Genomic DNA, 17,629 nt, shown 5'->3' on the forward strand with positions numbered 1-17,629 from the left:
AATGGGAGTAGTCTTATTTTCCTTATTATTTAAGCAAGCAAGTGTTTACAGAAGCCAAAATAGCAGGGTTAAAATTTCAAACAGCAGTTTTTATATAAGATGGATGCTTCACCATTTCATTTAGTTCTTTTTCAGGGGATTTCTTTGTTTTACTTTCATTTGCAGCATTTTTCTTTGTCTCTCCATTTTGGCAGCCTCTCTGTATCTTTTCTGTGTGCTGGATAGATCAGCTATGTCCCCCAGTTTTGATGTGGTTGTCTTATGTAGTAGATGTCAGGTGTGGCTCAGTGGATGAGTTCCTTTTGATCACCTGAGGTAGGTACTCCAGGAATGTTCCTTGTGCTGTTATGTGAGCCCTCCTATTGTAGTTGAGTCTTGATTGCTACTGGATAATCCATGGGTGGGGTAGACCCTCAGGCTGGCTGACTATGTGGATCAACTCCAACCACAGTGTACAAGCTACTGTGCAGAGGCTAACCCCATGAAGCAGAATTTGCCCCAGCAGGGTCTGGTGCCTGTGGAGATCTCCCTTTAGAGCTAACTGGGTCATGCTCTGATGTGGTCTGAAGTTAGCCACCGGAAGTATTAATTCTGGGGCCTCTTGGGAAAAACTCTGGTGCAGATCAATGACTTGGACTACCTGTGAGCAACCCTGGGCTGCCTCTTTTTGGATCTAAAGCAATTCACATTTTTGGCTGCTTCTGCTGGCCTGGTTGTGCATAGGAGGAGTCAAGCTGCTCACCAATTCTGGCTTTCACCAGCACTGAGCCTGGTTACAGGTCCTTAAAAGGCCAAAGGCACCCTAAGATCCCCCTCTGCCTGCTGGCTGCCTCTTAAGCTCAGTCACTGAAAGAGCCTCTGGTATTATGCAAGTTACATGATGTACTTTCTCCATGAGTCATCAGAAGGGCCAAGTGGTCTTCACCATATTGTTACAGATTCAAACTCAGCACCGGTGCTCAATCTGAGACCACTTAGCAACAACCCCAGGTTACACCAAGGCCAGATACCACCTGCTAGGTGCCTGCAGACCTTTGTAGTGGGGTGGAGGTCTCAGGGAGTCATCAGGGTGAAGCCAGCAGAGTTCATCAGGACCAAACAGACCCAGAATTGACCATATGAAGGGAGGGCTCTGTTCAGGAACAGTAGCACCTGTCAGGTGTGGGTGGCAAAATGGCCCCTACCCCAGAGCCACACAACTCAGTGACTAACACCCTCTGAGTCCTTCTGGACCTCTACATCATGGGCTCAGGCAATTGACTCCTACACAGGGCAGGAGCTCAGCAGGGCAGGACACAAGGGAGTCAGGAGGGTGGGGCTATTGCACTTTTTCAAACTGATGCCATAAGGGGGGGATTGCTCAACCCAGGAAAGATTGTATCTGTGTGCAGTTTGGGAAAGGGACTCAGCATAGAGACCCTTGCAACTATTTCTTTAGCTCTCTTCCTGTAGCCATACAACTCAGTGTCTTCTTGCATGACTCCATTGGCCTCTCTCTGCTTTCCCTCTGCCTGAGCCCAGGGTGTGTAGCTGTGTATGAGATTTTGTGTGCTAGCCCTTTAAGAGTTTGCCTGGGTCCCTAGCAGACTTCTGTCATCCTGTTGGACAGAATACCACTGATTTTCACAGCCAGATGTTGTGTGGGCTCCTCTTCTTGGCTCTGGTATTCTGGAGTGTGGAGTCTAACATGGAGTTGAGGCCACATACTCCTCTGGGGGGGCCTTTGCAGTTAAGATATCCCTCTGTTTTCTCAGCCACCACACGTATCTCCCCTTTTCTACCAGGCTTCTTCTGTAAATCCTTGTTTATAAAATTTCTGCTCAGCTAGTTTTCATTTGGTTATTTGGGTTGCTTGTTCTATATTTTAGTTGTAATTCCTGTTTGGTCCTGGGAGGAGGTGAGTGTAACTTTCACCTACTCTGCTGCCATCTCAGATCCCCTCTGGCTAATTGATTTTCAATGGGAATAAATTAGTCTCTTCAACAAACAGAGCTGTACAACTGGATCTTCACAAGCAAAAGAATGAAATTAAAATGCTAACTCACATCACATACAAAAATTAACTCAAAATGGATCAATAGCCCCAAATGTAAGATCTAAAACCATAAAACTCTTAGAAGAAAACATACAAGTACAATTTCATCACCTTGAATTTGCCAATGGATTCTTATATATGACATCAAAAGCATGAGCAACAACAAAAATATATATAAATTAAACTTCATCAAAATTTAAAACAATTTTTGCATTAAAGGACATTATCAAGGAAGTAGAAAAGACAGCCTACAGAATGAAACAAATATATTTAAATGTACCTGATAACGGTCTGGTAGTCAGAATATGTAAAGAACACTTACAACTCAGCAATAAAAAGACAAGCAGCCTAATTATCATTTTGTAGAAAATGATAAAAGAATTTGAATAGATATATTTTCAAAGATCACAAATGACCAACAAGCACATAAAAAGATGCTCAACATCATTAGTCATTAGGGAAATGCAGAAAGAAAGAGAGAAAGAAAGAGAGAAAGAAAGAGAGAAAGAAAGAGAGAAAGAAAGAGAGAAAGAAAGAGAGAAAGAAAGAGAGAAAGAAAGAGAGAAAGAAAGAGAGAAAGAAAGAGAGAAAGAAAGAGAGAAAGAAAGAGAGAAAGAAAGAGAGAAAGAAAGAAAAAGAAAAGAAGACAAAAAGCACTCTGATGGCTGTCTAGGCTTGTGGGGAGAGAGAGTGAGAAGTAACTGTTTAATGGGGTTGTCCTTTGTGGTGATGAAAATGTATGGCAACTTGATATGTGATGGTTTCACAATATTGTGAGTGTAATGAATGCCACAGAATTGTACATTTTAAGTCGTTAATTTTATTTGAATTTCACCTCAATTTTATAAAACTAAAAAAGAGAAAGAGAAAGAAAAGGAAATAGAAAATAAAAATAACAAGTGTTAGCAAGGACATAGATAGGAGCCCTTATACACTGCTGATGGAGATGTAAAGTAGTGCAGCTGCTGTGAAAACAGTTTGGCAATTCTCCAAGAAATGTATCATAGAATTACCATGTATTTCAGCAATTGTACTCCTAGGTATATACCTAAATGAAATGAAAAAAGATATTTAAACAAAACAAACTAAATGAATACAAATGTTTATAGCAGCACTATTCACAATAGCCAAAAGGTGGAAATAACCCAAAGTAGATCAACAAATAAATGGACAAACAAATGTGTTATCTATATAAATGAAATATTATTAATCATAAGAAGAAATAAAGTACTGATATATGCTACAACATATAGAAACTTCAAAAATATTGTTAAAAGAATCCAGATATAAGTTTCACATATTATATGATTCCATTTTTGTAAAAGTATCCAAAATGTCTAAATCCACAGGGACAAAAAGCACACTGATGGCTGTCTAGGCTTGTGGGCAAGAGAGAGTGAGAAGTAACTGTTTAATGGGGTTGTCCTTTGTGGTGATGAAAATGTATAGCAACTTGATACACGATGGTTTCACAATATTGTGAGTGTAATGAATGCCACAGAATTGTACATTTTAAGTGGTTAATTTTATTTGAATTTCACCTCAATTTTATAAAACTAAAAAAGAGAAAGAGAAAGAAAAGGAAATAGAAAATAAAAATAACAAGTGTTAGCAAGGACATAGATAGGAGCCCTTATATACTGCTGATGGAGATGTAAAGTAGTGCAGCTGCTGTGAAAACAGTTTGGCAATTCTCCAAGAAATGTATCATAGAATTACCATGTATTTCAGCAATTGTACTCCTAGGTATATACCTAAATGAAATGAAAAAAGATATTTAAACAAAACAAACTAAATGAATACAAATGTTTATAGCAGCACTATTCACAATAGCCAAAAGGTGGAAATAACCCAAAGTAGATCAACAAATAAATGGACAAACAAATGTGTTATCTATATAAATGAAATATTATTAATCATAAGAAGAAATAAAGTACTGATATATGCTACAACATATAGAAACTTCAAAAATATTGTTAAAAGAATCCAGATATAAGTTTCACATATTATATGATTCCATTTTTGTAAAAGTATCCACAATGTCTAAATCCACAGGGACAAAAAGCACTCTGATGGCTGTCTAGGCTTGTGGGGAGAGAGAGTGAGAAGTAACTGTTTAATGGGGTTGTCCTTTGTGGTGATGAAAATGTATGGCAACTTGATATGTGATGGTTTCACAATATTGTGAGTGTAATGAATGCCACAGAATTGTACATTTTAAGTCGTTAATTTTATGTGAATTTCACCTCAATTTTATAAAACTAAGAAAGAAAATAAGTTAGAACTAATTTAAGAATATCCTACAATTGTTATTTGTCTCACTCATTGAATTTTAGTAAGTTTTTTTTATGTGAGAGTGAATTGATAGCTAGAGGTTTGGGTTGCCCAAGGGAGGTGTCACACAGGAGCCTGTCATTTGTCTTGTATGTTAAAGACAAAATCCATATCCAGGGCTAGAGAACCTTAAAATGGCCTTCTAGATCCTGACAAAACATGACAGTAGTCTTTTCTCTGTGATAAGGATTAATGATCATTAATGTGAGATTTGCTTACATAATCAAGAAATTCTTCAATCCAAAAGCTTATAATAAAGTGTCTCCATATTCACATAGGACCAATGTGAATTATATATTCTGTTATAAGACCAATGTGTTATTATATATTCTGAAAAAAATCCTTATTTAATACTCAATCTTTAAGGTTTTGCCTCTTAAATGCTATATTTCCTCTCAAAAATACTTAACACCCATACACACAAAATGGAATGGTCATAAATTAGTCATTCTAGAACACTGATCCAGCATTTAGACCTGAATAAAGGTGATTTCTCCCATTGTTTGAATACATCTTAAATGCTCTGTCTTGTACATGGGCTTGAAGGGGCGATAAAAGCAGAGCACCTGCAAGTATTTGGTCACACTCTGTGAGCTGATGCTGGGGGCAGGGTGTCTCCGTGTGGACCACATGATTTGCTGCCTTATATTGCATAAACACTGCAAACATCTAAAGTGCAATCTCTTCTGAATAGTGGCATGTTACAGGGAGACTGTAATGGATGTGAAGAATCCACAGGTGTCTGCCATGCACCATTTCACCCAATAATTTGCCAGTCTTGTCTTTTAAAGTGGCGTTTTAACACCTTTATATATCAACAACGTAAAAGACAGAACAGTCTAACATCTATTCAAAAACAGCCAGCTAGTTCTTTCAATAAAAGCACAGCAAGAAGCATGAATTCCATGAGTTAATGTGATGTGGAGCTGCACGAGAATCTCCGGAATCATTATGATAATTAATTCACTAAATGACATAGAGAACCAGCTGGATTCCTTAGTTAAAAAAGAAATAAAAATTATTCACTTGATATAGTTTTGCTCATTTGCAGTACCATAGAAATATTTTTTCTTTCTCTATTTTTGTTCCAAATTTGAGGGTCCTATTATGAGGTACAGTTTCAAAATAACAGATGATACTAGCCAAGCTTTTAGTACCAAGTCAGAGGGAAAAGATAATAGAAGAGAGAATGGTCTTTACTAATAAAGTTGCAAAGGCTCCAAGCTATTCCATATAGACCACAGACCACTGGACTGGCTCCAGATCTCAGAGGAATTTAACAAAATGAGTCTAAAAAGGACGGTTTGATTGAGTAAAAAAATGCTATTTCTAAAATAGAATTTTAAAACTTTTGTATGAAGAAAAATAACTTTAAAAGAGAATTTACATGTAAGAGTAATACGTTCTCAAAAGCTGAAGTAAGCAGAACTACTTCTTATTGCCTAAAATGAAAGTCAACTAACATTATTTTTATCTCTTTGATAGAATGAGAATACTTTTAAAAACACATTTCTTTTTTAAATATATATTTTTATTTTTCAATTACAGTTGACATACAACATTATATTAGTTTCAGATGTACAACATTTATAGTGATTAGACATTTGTACTTATGAAGTGATCTCCCTGATAATTCTAGTACCCATCTGACACTATACATAGTTATTACAATACTAGAGGTCTGATGCAAGAGTGGGCCTTCCTTCTCCCGGCTGCTGGCACTGACTTCCCTCTGGCACCCGGGACCCGGGCTTCCCTTGCAGCCCCAGCTTGGACCCGAAGGTTGTCTGGTCTAATTAGCATATTATGCCTTTATTATTATAGATTATTGACTATATTCCCTATGCTGTACTTTGTACATCCCCATGACCATTTTGTAACTACCAATTTGTACTAGTTAACCTCTTCCCCTTTTTCTCCATTATTTATAATAGCCAAGATACGGAAGCAACCTAAATGCCCATCTCTAGATGAATAGATAAAGATGTGGTTCATATATACAATGGAATATGACTCAACCATTAAAAAAACACACAACAAATTCTTACCATTTGCAACAACATGGTTGGACCTATTGGGCATTATGCTAAGTGAAAAATGTCAAACAGAGAAAGACAAATACCATATGATTCCACTTGTATCAAACAAAACTCTGTGAATTGGAGGCACAGGTGGGAAAAGAGCTGAGAACATAGAGGGGATGGTGACCCAGCAGCAGCACCTGCCAGTGGAGGCCCGGGCAGGGCAGGCGTAGTAGCTCCAGAGCGCAGGGATGGCCTTTGGCCACGGCGGGGTGGTGGCCAATCGGAGGCCACGGTCTCTGAGCCAGCTTTGCTGCATCGCGAGGCCCAGTGGAGGCCTCTTCCTATTCACCTAGTGGACTCTATAGTCTATGACAAGGATGGGGATCTGGCTCACAAGTTCTAAGAGGAGACAATCGTTACCAAGAATGGGCAGAGGCAGCCAAGCTGAGGCGGGCATATAAGAGCCAGATTCCTCAGTGGGTTGTGAAGCTGGACCCCCCTATATCCACATGGATTTCCCCGAGATCCTCTATGGGGTGGGAGCCTGGGGGTGGCAGGCCTAAGCACACCCTGCCTCAGCAAGAATCCCCAGGCTCAAGGTGTGGCTTCATGGAGGAGCCGAGGCTGAAGCCACAACCCTGAGTGAAGTCCACTGGCCAGAACCTCCAGCTGTGAGTGGGTCAGTCAGCATTGCTGGTTGGGTTCTGGTTTGTCTGGGGACAAGAGGAGGCTGGTGGCTGGTGAGGGCTAGTAGGAGTTACTAGCCCACCCTCCCCAGCAATCCCTACAAGGAGCATGAGGGCTGAGGGCATGTGCTGATGGGGAACACTGGTTCGGGTACCCTTGACTGGCCTGCTTTCCTCCAAGTTTGCCTAGGGCCCAGCCCTGCCAGAGGCTACAGCACTTTCCAACAAGTGCTTTTCTCCCACCCTGGGCTGTGGGAGCTGTCCACAAGTGGAACTTCCTTCCCCTCGCTTCCTTTACCTGTTCATTGGAGCATTTCAGCTGTTTGCTACCTGGGTTCCTCCTCTGTTGGACAGAGCCTGGGGGCAAGCAGCCTGATTTTTCCTACCTACATGCCCATGTATCCCCACCTCAGATGGATGGACAGCTTGCTGGCTGTCAATAGGAGTCGGTACTGGTGTCAGAGGCTTCTCCCTCTGATCCCTCCCCACTGCAACTAGTTGTTCCCTTGTTGTCCTCCTGCCCCCACCCCCAGTTGAGAGGACCTAGAACAGGATCAGGGAGGGCTATGGATGCCTGTGCCTATAGGGATTTGCCCCAACCCATTTAATCTAGTCCATCTAATCTAGCCTTGTCTTTGCACCCCTCTCCCCATTGGGAGGAGACCATCCACCACCCTGTGGTGAAGGACAGCACCCTAGGGCTGGTGCCAATAGCTCTGAGCCCACCACCCCTTTCCCTACAGTATGCCCGTTCCTTCAGGATCAGTCAGGGGAAAGGACTAGAGCCCCTGGGTAGGGACAGAAAGGAGAGAACAATCATAAAAGGAATACTTAAAATGTGAAAGTTTGTAAATAGTCTAGTCCATGATATTGCTGGGGCAATCTGATTTCTATATACAACTGACTTTTTTAAAAATTCATCTCTCTCTCCCTCTCCCTTCCTCTCTGAAATCAATAAAAATATATTTTGAGCCCAGCCGGTGTGGCTCAGCAGTTGAGTGTCAACCTATGAATCAGGAGGCCACAGCTCAATTCCTGGTCAGGGCACATGCCCAGGTTGGGGGCTCAATCCCCAGTTGGGGGCATGCAGGAAGCAGCTAATCAATGATTCTCTCTCATCACCGATATTTCTATCTTTCTCTCCCTCTCGCTTTCTCTCTTAAATCAATAAAAATATTTTTCAAAATTTCCTTACTGTGCAAGCTCTGTGCATCAAGATTGTGGGGAATGGTGTGGGGAGGGTGCCCCAATACAGGAAGGCCATTGTGCTCTTTGTTTAATTGTAATGAAATTATTTGTAGTCCATGAAAAAAATGAGGGGGTAGTAAGACAAACCAGAGGTTTGTCCAATACAGGAAGGCCATTGTGCTCTTTGTTCAATTGTAATGAAATTATTTGTAGTCCATGAAAAAAAAAATGAGGGGGTAGTAAGACAAACCAGAGGTTTGTCCCCCCGGGGCCAAAGGAATAAGGAGAAACGGTGGTATCAGTGGATACCTTGGGCCACCCACCAGAAGCTGGAACTGGAGCAAGCCATCCTGGAAGGAACTGAATCCACAGAGGCAGGGCTCCTCCAGGGCAGCGCAGGTTCACCAAGGGGCCTCAGTCACTGCAGAGGGGTGAAATGCCCTGGTCCCGCCCTCTGTGGGCCCTCCATTCTTAGGCATGTGCTTCTCATTGGCTGAACCTGACAGAAACCTAGAAAGCAAGGAGACCTGGGAAATACATGTTGGAAGGGCCTCAATGCTTTCACCTAATGGACCATGATTATTGAGTGAATTGGATGTTTGGGTAGTGCCAGCAAATCCTGGTGTCTCTGTGCACCGGGAAGGCAACAGGACTCTAGTCCAAAAGCTTTTTTCAAACTCAGTCATCCACACCCCTCTGAATAGCCACCAGCGGCCCTACCCTTTGGGGGTACCATTATTTCTGGTAATAACTCACCCTTTACTTCACCCTCAAGTCCAGTACTAATGTGTTTCTTTTTAATTTAATGCTTTTGTTCTTTGGAAACTCACAGTCCTTTTCTGTCTGGGTTCTTGGTTCTATTTTCTTGGCTTTCAGATAAAGGATTCTCCTTATAATCACCTAGCCCAGTGGTCGGCAAACTCATTAGTCAACAGAGCCAAATATTAACAGTACTTCTTCAAAATAGACTCACCCAGGCCAAAAACTGACTTCTGCACATGGGCCACAAAGTTTCAGTCGCACTGTATGTGCTCACCTGCATGTGGTATTTTGTGGAAGAGCCACACTCAAGGGGCTAAAGAGCCACATGTGGCTCACGAGCCGCAGTTTGCCAACCACTGACCTAGCCCTTGAATGAGAAGAACCCCTGCATAGAAGCCCCTTGACTAGCACCGTCAATGTTCTGGGCATAAAACATGCCACTCAGGTCCCTTTCACTGGGTCACCAATCAGAATCAGCCCCTTCTGGTTTCTCACCTAGGACTTCCTTCTCCTCCCCTCCCTTCCCTTCTCCTTCCTTTTTCTCCATTTCCCTTTCATTTTGTTCTTTGAAACCACAGTTCTAAAAGAGGTAACTTCTCAACTCCACTCCTAAATACTAGCCCCAAAGTGGTACCTCCAAACCAGACTCAAGGGTGACCAGCAACCAATAAGCCCTACCTTTCCCTGCCCCCCTCCCCGCCCCAACAACTTTTCCCATCCCGCCTGTCCCTGCCCCACATGGCCAGTTCTAGGAGGGACACCAGCAGATAAACCTGTAACAGATGCCCATCCATTCTCCCTTTATACCTTTTACATACTTTAAGTTCTATACTTGCACTTTCTCCCAGAAACCTCAGTAATTGGGGGCTCTTTTATTATTTTTTAATATATTTTTATTGATTTCAGAGAGGAAGGGAGAGGGAATGAGAGATAGAAACATCAATGATGAGAGAGAATCATTGATCGGCTGCCTCCTGCATGCCCTCTACTGGGGACTGAGCCTGCAACCTGGGCATATGCCCTGACCAGGAATCGAATCATGACCTCCTGGTTCATAGGTCGATGCTCAACCATTGAGCCATGCCAGCCAGGCTGGGGGCTCTTTTAATCAACACCAGATACAAAGTCTATTTTTATGTTTGAGTGTTTGTCACAATGAGTCCTTAGCATTTTTATCTGAGCATTGATTTAGTTGGGAAGCCTGCAACTGCATTGGTTGTAAAATGTCACAAAGCAACACTGAACTTTTCACTTTACTGGTATTCCCCTTTAAATGATCAATAGAAATCTCTGAAGATAGTCTTAAATTTACTTTTAATTGCCAGTTTAAACTCACCATCTTCATAATTTCTTCATGATTTTGGGAAGCAGTGAGTTGATCTGATTAATATACTTTCTCCAATGTAATCCGAAACTACGATGCCCGATAACCTCTCGGGGGCCCTCTCACCTGTGCAATGCCCTCCGCTCCCACCAGCCCTGGGTGATGCTCCACTGCAAGCCTGATGCCACCCAAGGCCATGTTCCTCAGAAGTAACTTCTTTGGCCCAGATCTTGATTTTGTAAAATTAACTTTTTTATTCTTGGAATTCAGGATTTCCCAAAGAAAGACTTCCTGCCTGGGCCTTGATAAGCCCTTCCCAAATGCAGGTCAGGTCTTCCAGCCAGGTCCCTCAGGTAAATTATCTCTGTGCTCATAAGTTCAATGTCTTCATATTTTCTCTTCCTTGTTTTGATATTTCTCTCTGTTTGATCATTTAAGAAATTAATCTGATTCTTAGGCATTCTACCCAGGATTTTATCAAATAAATCCTTTAAATCAAAAGTGAAATGTCAGCTCAGGAAAGCTCTGTTGGACCTAATTGGATCCCCTTCACTGCTCCTATTCCTTTGTGTTGTTGTTAAAGTTGAGACTCTGGTCACTCTGAAACTTCCACAGAATCTCCTGTTCTATGTGTTTTTGTTTATGGGTTTTGTTTTGTTTTTCACTTCCTAAACTTTTTATTCTGAAACAATTTATATTTACAGATAAGTTATAAAGATATTACAAAGATAAGTTACAAAGTACAGAGAATTACTGTATACCTTTCACCTAGCTTCCTTTAATGTTATATTATCTATTACATTTATCAAAACTAAGAAACCAAAATTGCTATAGCATTATTAGCTAAACTACAAACTTTATTTGAATTTCACCAGTTGTTCCCACTTATACTCTTTTTCTGCTTTGGTCATCGTAATTCCTTAGTCACTTTCATTGTTTCTCATGAACTTAACACTTTTGAAGAATACTGACCTGATATTTTGTTCCTCAATTTGGGTTTTTCTGATGTTTTCTTATGATTAGCCTGGGGTTATGAATTTTTAAAGGAGAAACAGAATAATTGCATAACTTTAAAGCATCTCTCCCAAAATACTTATTAAATGATTTGGTGATTTTAATATAGATCAAAAAACTCTTGATACTCCTCCCTCCAGGAGGTTTAATTTATTCCCCCAGCCCTTGAGTATTATTAACTAGACTTAGTAACTTTCTTCTTGGGAATAGAATATGAAAAGATAAAAAACAATTAATTTTTCAATGGAAAAACCTGGGAGACCACCTTAACCAAGTTATTATCAAGGTTACTATCACCAGTAATAAGTTGATTAGTACTTGTTAATATCATATATCCCTGATATGATGCAATGAGAAGGGCACTTGAGTCTCTGTGTTATTCTAAAAAATCATTTTTTAAAATGAATTACTCTTTTTTTTGTCTTTATTATATGTTCCCTTTTTTCCGCATTGACCTGTTCCAGCCCGCCCCTGACCCTGCCCCCCCACCCCAGGCCTTCACCACCGTATTGTCTATGGCCATGGGTTATGCATATATGCATGCAAGTTGATTGGTTGATCTCTTCCCACCCACCCACCTTCCCCTGCCTTCCCTCTGAGGTTCCACAGTCTGTTCCATGCTTCTATGTCTCTGGATAAGCGAAACAAGCCAGTCAGAGAAAGATAGGTATCACATGATCTCACTCAGATGTAGAATCTAATGAACAACATAAACTGATGAACAAAAATAGATCCAGAGAGAAGTTCTACGTGTTTTGCTGCATCTTCGCCACTGTGATAACGTGAACTGCATAGGTGAGGGGGAATTTTGGCTTTGTGTTTTCTTTTCCTGTTGCTTTCTTTTTGGCTCTTGAGTTCTTTGTATCAGAGACTGCTTTTTGCCTTCCCTGTGTCCTCTTCCACTTCTTACCCAAACCCCTCATTTTGTTGGGGGCACTAAAACACCAAATTTCTCAGCCTGCCTTCCGGTGGGAGTGACAATATCCTGGCCAATGAGACTTCAGTGGAAGTCACAGAGGGGCAGAACCAGCCGGCCACGTGCTGTCTGCTCTGCTCTTCCTTCTGGCCAAGAATGTAAGGTTGAAATGTAATCTTGTAACCACAAAGAGACAAATGTGTCATCTAAGCAGTTAAGCAGAAAGACAGAGAGAGCCTGAGTGTCCGAGGACATCATTAACTTGCTATAGTATAGCAGCTATACCAACCTTGGAATGCCTCTCTCTGGACTTCCCGTTACAAGTAAAAAAATATAACACTAACCCCCGATTTGTTTAAGCTGTCCTAGATCCATTTTCTGTTATTCACAGGTAGATACAATCCCTAATTAATAAGAATCAGCTGTTGCTGTCTCCTGAAAAACCAGCCATTGTTGGGAAACAGGGCAATTCCCACTTCTCAGAGCCAGCAGCGGACAAACAGCTGCAGGCAAGCTGTCACCCCAGTTGTGGGCTGGAGGGGAAGCAAGTAGGTGCCCAGTTCTCCTGAGATGGAAGTCCCAAGAGACTGACATGGTGTTAGTTGGCAAGGGCTGCCATAGCAAAGTACCAGGGCTGAGTGGCTTACACAAATGATGCTTCTTTTCTCAGTCGGGGACTGAAATCTCAGTAGAGGGGTTAGGGCTTTAACATTAATTTGGGGGAGGACACGATTCAATCCATAGCAGATAGTATCTGGGTCCTCCAAAGCTGCTCCCCTCAAGTGCGGTGGGGCCAAGCTCAGGTGAACATGCTGTGGCCACACAGGCCGTCAGAACACTGGCCCCGTCGTTCCAAGCTCCTCGTGGACAAGCCCCCTCCTGGGACTGAGGCTCCTCAGTTGCCACTCCAGGCCTCGGTTCCACCAGAGATAGAAGAGATCCCACCTCTGTGTTCGTGTCCACTATCCTCAGGTGAGGCCCTGGCCCCATGGTGCTGACATGCTCCCCCAGGTGGCCTCCCTGGCCATGATCTTGCTCTACAGGCACAGTCCAGGAGCTGTGAAGATGTAATGGGCTTTAGGAACGAACACTCAGGCTGCATCTACACCTGGAGCAATGCGTCCCTGATCAGGTCATCCCTAATTGCTTTTCCACTTTTGCTATTTAGAATCACTCATAACACAGCTGGAAACTAGATCTCATTCTAAAAACTTCTGTGCTTTGAAAGGCCTGAAACTGCTTAAGATGTTTCTGCTCACATTAGAGTGCAGGCCCACTCTAGTTAAGTTGACTGGTTCTTTCAGACAAAGAAGAAAATAGCTACTTGTGGTCTTTTTTATGTTCTGCCGCACTTAAATGATCCTCTCAACACATCTCTAACACTTGAGTCAAAAATACTCAGGAAAGCTCTCTTTTTACCACTTGCTGCTGCGTCGGTAAAGAGGGTAGGGGAGAGGAAAGGAAAATGGCGGAGGTTTAGATGGACGTGTTGGTGCCCCACCAGATACTGATGCAGGAGACGGGAAGCAGATTTGTTCGTAGGGACTATGGTTTGAAGAGTTCATGCAAGGGGGAAAAAGGGAGACATATGTAATACCCTTTGTAATACTTTAAGCAATAAAAAAAAAGAGTTCATGCAATTTCCTCTTTTTCTCCTCAGTTTTCTGAAACCTTTTTTTTTTTTTTTCTACTTTCTTCATCAATAAGAAAGGCTGAATGAACGGCCGCTGTTTTATCTCTAGCTTTTATAAATTGGAAATGGATTTCTAGGAATGCAGCAAAATTCTGTACCACAAAACTGATAAACCCCACGGACTTTGTTACAGGGATCTGACCTATTTAAGGTAAACACGGAAGGGCTAAAAAATGCAGTGGCAAGTCCTAGAACTTAGTGTGTTTCTCTGGCTCATCTTCTCGCTACCCGCCCGTACTTCTGGGGAAGGGGTGCAAGTGAAGGCCGAGCTGCAGCCATCCCGCCCCTCCTAGCCACAGAGCCCAATGCAGGTGCACGTGCTGGGCGGAGTGCTTGTGGCTTGTACTCCACTCGTCATGTGGCTCCATTGCCAGCCCCCCCACTGTCATCTGTGCAACATGGTCCCAGCCTAAGTGTCCCGCCCTCCACAAAGCTCTTCCTGTCTGTGGAGACCCTGACCAGAGTACACTGGATGTTAAAGGGTTAAAGGCCCATTTGCCACACGCCTGTGCAAAGGCAATGACACAGCAGTTTTCCTCTACACACTGGGCAGGTACACCTTTATGTAACACCGATGTAACTTTTGACAAGAGGCCTCTTGTCTGAGTTAGTGTAAAAATGTGTTACTGACCAGTCAGTAGGGAGCTATTTTCACTGGCTGCTGTGTCTGCAAGGCCTGCTTTCTTTGTCGCTGTGGACTGCTGTATGTGTAAAGGCTGCTGTGTCTGGAATAAAGTCTCACCCATCTCCCTACAGCTGCTCATGTCTTTTTCCAATTCCCAGTATCCAAAGAGGTCAAGTCCCTGGCAGTGGAACTTGGACCCAACACCATCTCACCCCAGGGAGCAGCCCTTTATCCTCAGGACTCCTGGTGCACCGTCAGTAAACCTCTTTCAGAGGGCAGGGCTGTGCTCATTCCTCTAGTGTCTGTCCTCCTCCACCACCCAGGGGCAACTTGAGGATAGAGACCACATGGCAACTCCAGTGCTAGGCACCAGGAACAGTTCTGAATTAGTGATTTCAGTTCCTTGTGGTTAGCTGAAATAAGCACACAACCCTCTTTACGCCTCTGATTTGCTTTGTGTCATATCTACACAACCCCTTTCCTTTGTTCTCCTCTCCAGCTGTTCGAACACTAACCATGTGCTAAAAAAAAAAGCTCAACTCCCACCTCCTCCATGGAGCCCTCTAGGACTACCCTTCATTGATTCTTTTCTCCTCCAAAATCCTAGAGCACTCTTTATATCAACCACATTTTGGCTCTCAGGGAAAAATTCTTTGCTTTGTCTACTTGTATGTTTTTCTTTTCTCTCCAATTGTATTATAGGGTCCTTTAACAGAAATCAATATCACTGAGTGGCTGGATGTGCTTTTCATGTGTAAGAGGTTTATATCTGCCCACTGATTATTTCTGCCACTAGGGCCAATATTGCCCACACCTGGCACTGAATCTACTCTCCCTGGCTGACCGACTTGGGTCCCCAACCATCTATTTACTCTACACCAAGACAGCTGCCAGTCCCTTTTGCCTCTCCTGTCTTCCTGGATGAAAATGTCTATATTCTCTAGTTTGGGTGGAAGCAGTGGTTAGTGAAGGGGATTCATCTCAGCATTTCTAGTTCTAGTACAAGGTGCCAAACTTTGCTGGGCAAGACTGATAGAGGTAGTGATGACAATGAAATTATAAAGTCAAGTAGCTAGAAAGGCCATACCTGTCGGTAGGACGAACCACTATTGTTTTATAGACGAAGGCATTGAGGTCCTTTCCAAGGAATTAGTCTCTGTGAAAGGGTTCTTAATCACCATCTATGAAACACAAGGGCCGTGGGTAGAATTCTGGGACATATGAACTTGGGTGATGTATTAAATCCTTCTTGCTGCTGTTACAAATCAGTACAAACTTTGTAGCTTAAAGCACCATAAATTTCTGACTCACAGCTCTGGCGGTCAAAAGGCAAAATCGAGGCAATGACTGTGCCGTATGTCTCCCAAAGAAGTCAGTTGCCTTTGTCAGCTTCCGGAGACCGCCAGCATCCTGAGCTCGGGGCTTGCCAACCTCCACTTCTGTCATCACATCTCCTTCTCTGACCCCAGTGTCCCACTTTCCAGAGCCTTTGTGTTACATGGGCTCCAAGGTAATCTCCCCCCAACCCCCTCCCATGGCCTTTAACTTAGTCACATCAGCCATGGAAGGTAACGTAGTCACAGGTTTCGGGGATTAGGACACAGACATCTGGGGAAGGGGTTGGGGACGTTACTTTGACGTCTTATTTTCTCTAATGAAAACTGAAGTTTGGTATTTCCTTCTAATATGAATGTAGGCAATAAGCCGCCGTGGTACTAGCAACACCATTGCACGACGGTAGCAGATATTTTAAAATATCATTTCTATTCATCACTACTTCAAAATCACTGTAGTTATAAGGCTTGCCACTAAATCCTGTTATTAGTTGTCATAATAAGAAGCACATATTATGTCACAATTTTTTAAAAATTTGACAACCAGGTTTCCAGTTTCTTTATTGTCTAAGGTCAGGTTTTCCAGACAGAAGACCATGAGGTGAGGATTCTCGCATTAGTGGTTCGGAGGGAGTGCTCCGCTGAGAGACTGACGGGGAGTGGGCCGGCACAGGGAGGCAATAGCAGAGAGCAACAGGCTGATCCCCCTGGGAGCTCTGAAATGAGCACTGTACTCAGAGTATATCGCAACTCAACTAGAGGCAAGAGAACTGGGGTTTCAAACTCTGAGACCAGTCAGTCAGCAGGGAATTCAGAACTGTCAGGAATTCTCAGCCGTCTGTCTCTGGGCAAAACATCCCCACAGGCCAAGGGCAGTCCTCTCGGGAACCCAAAGGTCTGAATCAAGAGGCAGAGCATGGGAAGTCTGAGAAATGGGCTCACAGAAATGGTGACAGTGTTCCACATGGATCCGGGCAGACCCCCAACAGTGTCTGTTCTACCTTGTGACTCCACATACTTTATGCATTTAAAACAATTCTGAGGAGGGTCCAGCATCTTCACCAGACAAGTGAAAAAGGGTTAAAAAAAATCACAGCACAAAAAAAACTCAGACCTTCTGCACTGTGGCCGATATCAAGGGGCTAAGTGACTGAGAGTTTCCAGTCCCCACATATAGATGGAGTGTATTCAAGCAGACTAATTTAAAAAGCCATTAGCCTTCCTCTCCACACAAGCCCTCATGTGTGTTTACTGCAATACAATCACAATCCATGTTTCTCAGAAAAAAACAATATGTCAGTGACTGTGGATCTTTTTCATTTAAAAACCCTTTAAAAATTAAAATCTCACATGGTGAATTTAAAATTTAATTTGACACTGAAATTATAATGGAAATGGCCGAGGCTTCTTGGCTTGTCATATTCAGCATGAACACCATCTCACTCACAGTACGCTCATTGGAACAAGCTACGTAGTTGCAGAAATAGTGTAAGGCAGTAAAACAAGCTGTGCATCAGGAAAAACTAGCAGGAGAAAGAATAGCTTTTACCTAAAGACAGCCTAGGAATTATTTTATCTATGTATATGAATAATTATCTTAGAGCATATTTTATCTCTAAAAGTTACTTTTCTAAGTTAAAACATACTTAAAAATTTGCTTTAATTTCAAATTAAAAGCAAAAATTAAAAGAAAC

This window comes from Myotis brandtii, unplaced genomic scaffold, assembly GCF_000412655.1.
Source record: "Myotis brandtii unplaced genomic scaffold, ASM41265v1 scaffold642, whole genome shotgun sequence".
Taxonomy (NCBI): Eukaryota; Metazoa; Chordata; class Mammalia; order Chiroptera; family Vespertilionidae; genus Myotis; species Myotis brandtii.